This window comes from Rattus norvegicus, chromosome 1 (assembly GCF_036323735.1).
Source record: "Rattus norvegicus strain BN/NHsdMcwi chromosome 1, GRCr8, whole genome shotgun sequence".
Taxonomy (NCBI): domain Eukaryota; kingdom Metazoa; phylum Chordata; class Mammalia; order Rodentia; family Muridae; genus Rattus; species Rattus norvegicus.
The window spans coordinates 230,996,778-231,003,704 of NC_086019.1; positions in this window are offsets into that span (position 1 = coordinate 230,996,778).

Here is a 6,927-nt window from a genome sequence, read left to right on the forward strand (position 1 = left end):
AAAAAAAAATGTGCTGACAAAAGAATTGCCTATGTCATCCCTTTTCCTGCCACAAATGGCACAACCTGGAAATGACGCTCCTATGGAAGGGAAAGAACTTTGAATGCTGCCCTTAAACCTAAAACCAAATACCAGCCTGGTAGAGAGTCCATGCTCTCCGCCCTGATCCAGTGTCCATGAACATTGATTTGGTGGCCAACAGACCCTGTGACCTCAGGAAGTGGAACGTAGGGAAAGACTGCATCTGCTGGGGACAGGGACGTAAGCACAGTACATTGACTTGGGATTCAAGACTGAGCAGGAAACTTCAAACTAGGCAGAACCCAGTGACACTCCACCCAAACTAGTGCTCCTAAATGAAGACTCTGGGCCATTCTGGCTCCAGTCAGAGAACTGAGGCTCCATGGAATCAATTCGTAGCCTAGTCTGCATCAACTACAGCTGTAGCTGTCTCCTGCCACTAGCACACCACACCATAGCATTGTAAGTTTGGTCCTGTCCCCCACTTACTGCATCAACAGATGGATTAAAACCTAAGAGCCAACTATATGCTGCCTATAAGAAAGTCACTTCTAAAGATATGTAACGGACAGACGCTGACAGGGTGGTTTGTGAGCTCATTTTCATTGCACACATAGCTAGATTTAGAATCATATAGGAGGTTGGAAAGACATCCATCTGAGTGTATCTATGAGGGTGTTTCCAGGTTAACCGAGGTGGGGGAGATCTAGCCTGACCATGAATGTCATTGTCCATGGGTTGGAGGCCTCGATGCAACGGAAAAGCAAAAGAAGGAGCCAGTTGAGCCCTGGTGTTCCACGTTTCCCTGCTCCCTGGCGCATGATGATGTGCAGTGCGCTGCTGCATACAGCACTTGGCCGATCCCTCTGAAACTGTGAGTCAAAATAAGTATTTCCTCCCTTAACTCATGTGTCACACAAACGTGACCACCGCAGAGAAAGACGTTCTGTGGAAACGGAACACAAAGGAAAGTGTGAGCAGCTGCCCTCTGATCAGCTGAAATTCACCTCAAACCAGAGTCCGTGACAATGGGAAAGTGTTGTAAAAATATAAAAATGAAAAGAGTATGGATGTCTTTTACCCCGCTGGGTCCACACCGCGGTGTCCCAAGGTATTTGCTAGATATCTTGGTGGAAACACATCCCAGCCGTGCACTTTCCTACACTCAAACCCTCACATAAAAAAACACACAACACAATAATCTTTGACCCAATTGATAAGATATAATTGCCCACTTCAACATACAATGCGCGGTACCATCCATCCCTTAAGAACATTGATAACAACCTGTAAATACACAGAGCAGAATCTTAACATCACCTGCCATGGCTTCTCCCCTCTCTCTCTCCTCTCTCTCCAGTCTCCTCCTCCTCCTTCAAACTTCTCTTCCACCCATCCTTCCTTCTCCTCCAATGACAGGCTTTCTTCTATCCTGTACCTGCCCCTCACCTGTACTTTACAAATTCAATGGAGAGGTGGTTCTGGTGAAGTTACCTGAGTTCTGAGTACGTGACTAGGCAGCTGTCTTCCAGGCAGTAGAATTAGAATCAAAATAGATAATTTTAGGGCAAACCACAACAGGCAAGGAAGGCTATTATATGTTATTTTAAAAATGTTTTAAAAGGTCAATTCAACAAGACAAAAGGATGATTATAGAGATATACACGTCCATCAATGAAGAATGTAAAACAAATGTTAATAGACCATAATGCAATGCTAACTAAGTTACTTTATCATCCTACTTTCTGAAATGGACGTGGCAGAAAAATCAACAAGAAATGGGCAGAGAGAACCTGCACTCCACTCCAAGCACACCAAGCAGCTCAAACGTTCCTACCAGCTGCTGTAGATACATATTTCAACAGCATATGGAGAACTCTTTACAAGAAATCACACGAACAATCATAGGCCATAGAAATCTCAACCGATCCTCCTAACCCACACATCTCAGCCAATGCCAATGCAATAAACTGTTAAGAAATCTTAAGACAACCTTTGAAAACTACAAATACATGGAAATTAAACAACGAACTCCTAGATAACAAATAGTGAAGTAAAAAAAAATTAGATGTCTTTAACAGAAATATAACAATTCCAACCTATGGGACAAAGAAAAGGAAAGAAAACTGAAAGGAGGGAGGAAGAAAGGAGGGAGGGAAGAAGAAAGGGAGGAAATAAGGGGGGAGAAGGAGGGAGGGGAGGAGGGAGGGAAAAGGGAAAGAGATAGGGAGGGAGAAGAAAAGGGAAATAAACAAGGGGATGAAGAAGAGAAAGAAGGTTATTAAGTAAGAAACTTATCATTGTTCCTGAAAGGAAGAAAAGGCAAGGCAAAGCTGAACCCCAGAGTTAATAGAAGGAAAAAATAAAGATTAGAGGAGAAACTAAAGAAAAAATATGAGCCATTAGTAAAAGGAAAAGTTGGTCTTTCCAAAAACAAACTTAACAATGAAGGAAGAGATAAAGGAACGAAACACAAAAGCAGACAGGAAAGAGGTACAACTCATACTATAAGGTGTGAAAACATGAGAGAGACGGTGAGAAATGGGATACAGAAAGCTGATAAGCTAAAAAGATGGACAGATTCCAAGTATGGTTCATACCGTATACGACTTTCCAAGACTGAGGCATGGAGAAATAAAAAAAAACAGAAGAGACAAATGATGTGAGCTTATATTTAGAGAACTCCAAAGACTCAGCAAAAAAAAAAAACAAAAAACAAAACAAAAAACACTTAATAAGTGAGTTCCAAAATGGTTGCAGAAAAGACACAAAACAGGCTGAAATCAGGAGCAGTGTTTCTACATAGCAATGGTGAAGTGGTTAAAACAGAACACAGTAACTAAAAAATAAATTATCCAGGAGAAAAGAGCTCCATACTGAAAGCTATAAAACATTGACAAAATGAACCGAGAAGCCACGTGGATGCAGAAAGGCATCTGTGTCTGCACGGCCAAAGAGTTGATGCTGGTTAAAACGTTCATACCAACTAATCCCAACCAAAATGCCAATGACTTCCTTCCCATACCTAGAAATAGACCCTACATTTGAAAGCACCAAATAAATACTAACCAAATCTAAATAAATAAATAAATAAAAGCAAATTTGAGCCCAAAGAACATAGAACACATCACCATATCTAACTTGACAGTACACTACAAAGCTATAAGAACTGAAAAATGCTACTGATGTAAAATATGGGCCCACGGCACAAGAGAACACACTCGACCATGCGGGACAGCACAACTGAACTTCTGTCTCTTACACACATAAAAAAAAGTAGAAGCAGACATCGGTGAAATAAGAAAACATAGGGGGGAAAATGACGAGTGAGCTCACGGCGAACTGAAAACCTTCTACACCAGTGAAGGAGACAGAAGAACAAAGACACAACCTAAAATGATGAGAGAAATATTTTCAAAGTATGCATCTAACAAGAGGTGATTTCAACGTAAGGAGATGAATAGCGACCATCAAAATCTTCTTTAAAATGGGGACAAACCTAAACAGATATTTCTCAAAAAACAGGAAAAGGGAAAAAAAAATGGGTCAACGCACAACAGGTGTGTGGCCCCATGGGGAACATCACTGACCATCGAGGAGAGAGACTCAAAGCCACAATGAGGTGAAGTCGTTCCGTGTGGAATGCACTGAGGCAAAAGGCACGGGCATGAAGGAATGCAGGCACCCTACCTGGAGAAAGGAGAATAGAAGGAAATGCAAATTAGTGATGTTACATGCAAATTCCTTAAGAACTAAAATATATAATTTTTGCCTTGTGATCCAGCAGCCTCACTGCTGGATCATATCCAAAACTAAAAAGGTCACTGTGTTAGAAAAGAGCTTGGGTCTTCACACTCGCACACAACGCATTCTCACGCCCACTGAGCCATTACCACGGGTCCCTCAAAGCATCTCTTGAACGGCTCGGGTAGCAGCCAGAAAATCAGGGTCGTCCAACGACCAGCAACAGGACTCAAGAGCAGTGAGGAATAATGACACTTAAAAAAAAAAAAAAACTCTGAGAAACGAATATGTCATCTCATGAGCTACCAGTCCAAGGGTTTATTGCTAGTCTGCACAGGCAGGCTCCCGGATGGTCACTGATGCGATGACAGGAGGTCACCAGCCCACAGGTGGCTCTTCTCTGTGACCTTCAGCCCACAGTAACCCATAGGAAGGGAAATGGTTGCTGCCGAGGAAACAGGCCTTTTGTGCCTTTTAGCCTGTAGTTTACTCCTAGTCAGCCCCTCTTCGTTTCTTCTCATCACCCTCTGGCCTTCAGTAATTAAATCTAGGGCATCCCAGAAGTTGTTTTTCTTATCGATACCTGTAGTTCACAGCATCACAGGGTAACTGTCAACCCAAAACTTAGCTCTCATCTCAAAGGGAAGAAGAGGGAATTTATTCTAGAGTAGTGGTTCTCAACCTGTGGGTAATGACACCTTCAGGGTTTGAAGGACTTTCACAGGGGTCCCTTATCAGATATCTTGCATGTCAGGATGTTCATATTATGACTCATAACAGTAGCAAAATTAGTTATGAGGTAGCAATAAAAATGATTTTATGGTGGGGGGGGTCGCTACAACATGAATTAAAGGGTTGCAGGAAAGTTGAGAACCACTGTGCTCTAGAGCCAGATGTGAGCTAGCATAACCTAGAAATGCAGACTAGGCTATCCCAAATCCCATGTTCAGTGTGGTAAGTTTTATGGGGTCTTCATAGTTGTAGAACAAAAGAGCGCTACAGATCCAGGCACCTTTCAAATGCACAGTGGAATCCGATGCCTTTCTTGGCATCTGTGTTGGTAGAAGGTAGTGATCTGTCCTATCCTAAAAGGGTTCATCGGTCAGACACAGAGGTGGGTGCCGTAGATTGCTAGTAAGGGAAGCTAAAAAGAGCCCAACAGAGTTTGAGCTGGGCTCTGTTAACATCTCCACTCTCCAATCACAATTAGCCTGGTAGGGTCTTCAACACATACATACATACATACATACATACATACATACATACATACATACATAAGTATAAATTGTAATGTTAATTTTTTTAATTATAAGAAAAAAGATGAACAGTAACTTCAAGAGAAAAATCACTTGATTCAAATTCTGGAAGATCTGAGCAGCCTTACACCACTGTCCTGTCCAGAGGCCCCTGTGGAAAAGCAGAAAGGGAGCCAGGGGCCTGCAGAAGTGGCCAAGCCCATGGGTGTCCTCACTTTTCAACCACCCGCTTTAGAAAGAATTAACTCAAGCCAATCCCATTCCTCCAAGAAGATGCTGTCCTTCCTGGAGGGAGGTGTGCCCTGACCTGATCACCTTCCGCTCAGCTGTGGCTCTTTAGTCCCTCCCCAACACAGCCACACTGGATGCTGCAATACCTTCCCTGCTTCCACTTTAGAAGTCAACTAAACCTAAACTCTGACAGAGCCTTTTCTCCCATCACACGGAGCAGAGTGCCCATCGCAGCCTGCTAGGCAGAGTGGAAAGGGGAATCTCAGCTGGCCCTAGAACCAGGCCTCTGGGCCAGATCCCTATCAAAGCACCATAGATACCTTAATCCCCACAACACCTGCAAGAGGCAAGGGCCGCTTCTCTTCACAGCCCAAGAACCTAGAAATGTTCGACATCCTTAGTGATCAGGGAAATGCAAATCAAGACCCTGAGACTCCCCCTCACACCAGTCAGAATGGCTAAGATCAAAAACTCAGGTGACAGCAGATGCTGGTGAGGATGTGGAGAATGAGGAACACTCCTCCATTATTGGTGGGATTGTAAGCTGGTAACCACTCTGGAAATCAGTCTGGAGGCTCCTCAGAAAATTGGACCTAGTGCTACCTGAGGACCAAGCTATACCTCTCTTGAGCATATACCCAAAAGATGCTCCAATATATAACAAGGACACATGCTCCACTATGTTCATAGCAGCCTTATTTATAATAGCCAGAAGCTGGAAAGAACCCAGATTCCCTCAGTAGAGGAATGGATACAGAAAATGCGGTACATTTACACAATGGAGTAGTACTCAGCTATCAAAAACAATGACTCCGTGAAATTCTTAGACAAATGGATGGAACTAGAAAATATCATCCTGAGTGAGGTAACCCAGTCACAAAAGATCACACATGGTATGCACTCACTGACCAGTGGATATTAGCCCAAAAGCTCAGAATACCTAAACAAAAAAAAAAAAAAAAACTTCACAGATCATATGAAACTCAAGAAGGAAGATCAAAATGTGGATGCTTCAGTCCTTAGAAGGGGGAACAAAATACAGGAGGAAATACAGGGACAAAGAATGGAGCAGAGACTAAAGGAAAGGCCATCCAGAGACTGCCCCACCCGGGGATCCATCCCATCTGCAGCCACCAAACCCAGTCACTAATGCTGACACCAAGAAGTGCTTGTTGACAGGAACCTGATATGGATGTTTTCTGAGAAGCTCTGCCAGAGCCTTAGGGATACAGATGAGGATGCTTGCAGCTAACCCAAGCATAGGGACCCCAATGGAGGAGTTAGAGAAAGGACTGAAGGTGGTGAAGGGGTTTGCAACCCCATAGGAAGAACAACAATATCAACCAACCAGATACCCCAGAACTCCCAGGAACTAAACCACCAACCAAAGAGTACACATGGAGGGACCCACGGCTCCAGCTGCATATGTAGCAGAGGATGGCATTGTCTGGCATCCATAGGAGGAGAAGCCCTTGATTCTGTGAAGGTTCGTTTCCCCATCATAGGGGAATGCTAGGGTACTGAGGTGGGAGTGAATGGGTGGGAGGGGGAGCATCCTCATAGAATCAGGGGGAGGGGACTTGGGAGAGTGGGGACCAAAAAAAGGGGATAACATTTAAAATAAAAATGCATAAAATATCCAATTAAAAAAAAAGAAAGAAATTAGTTACCTCCC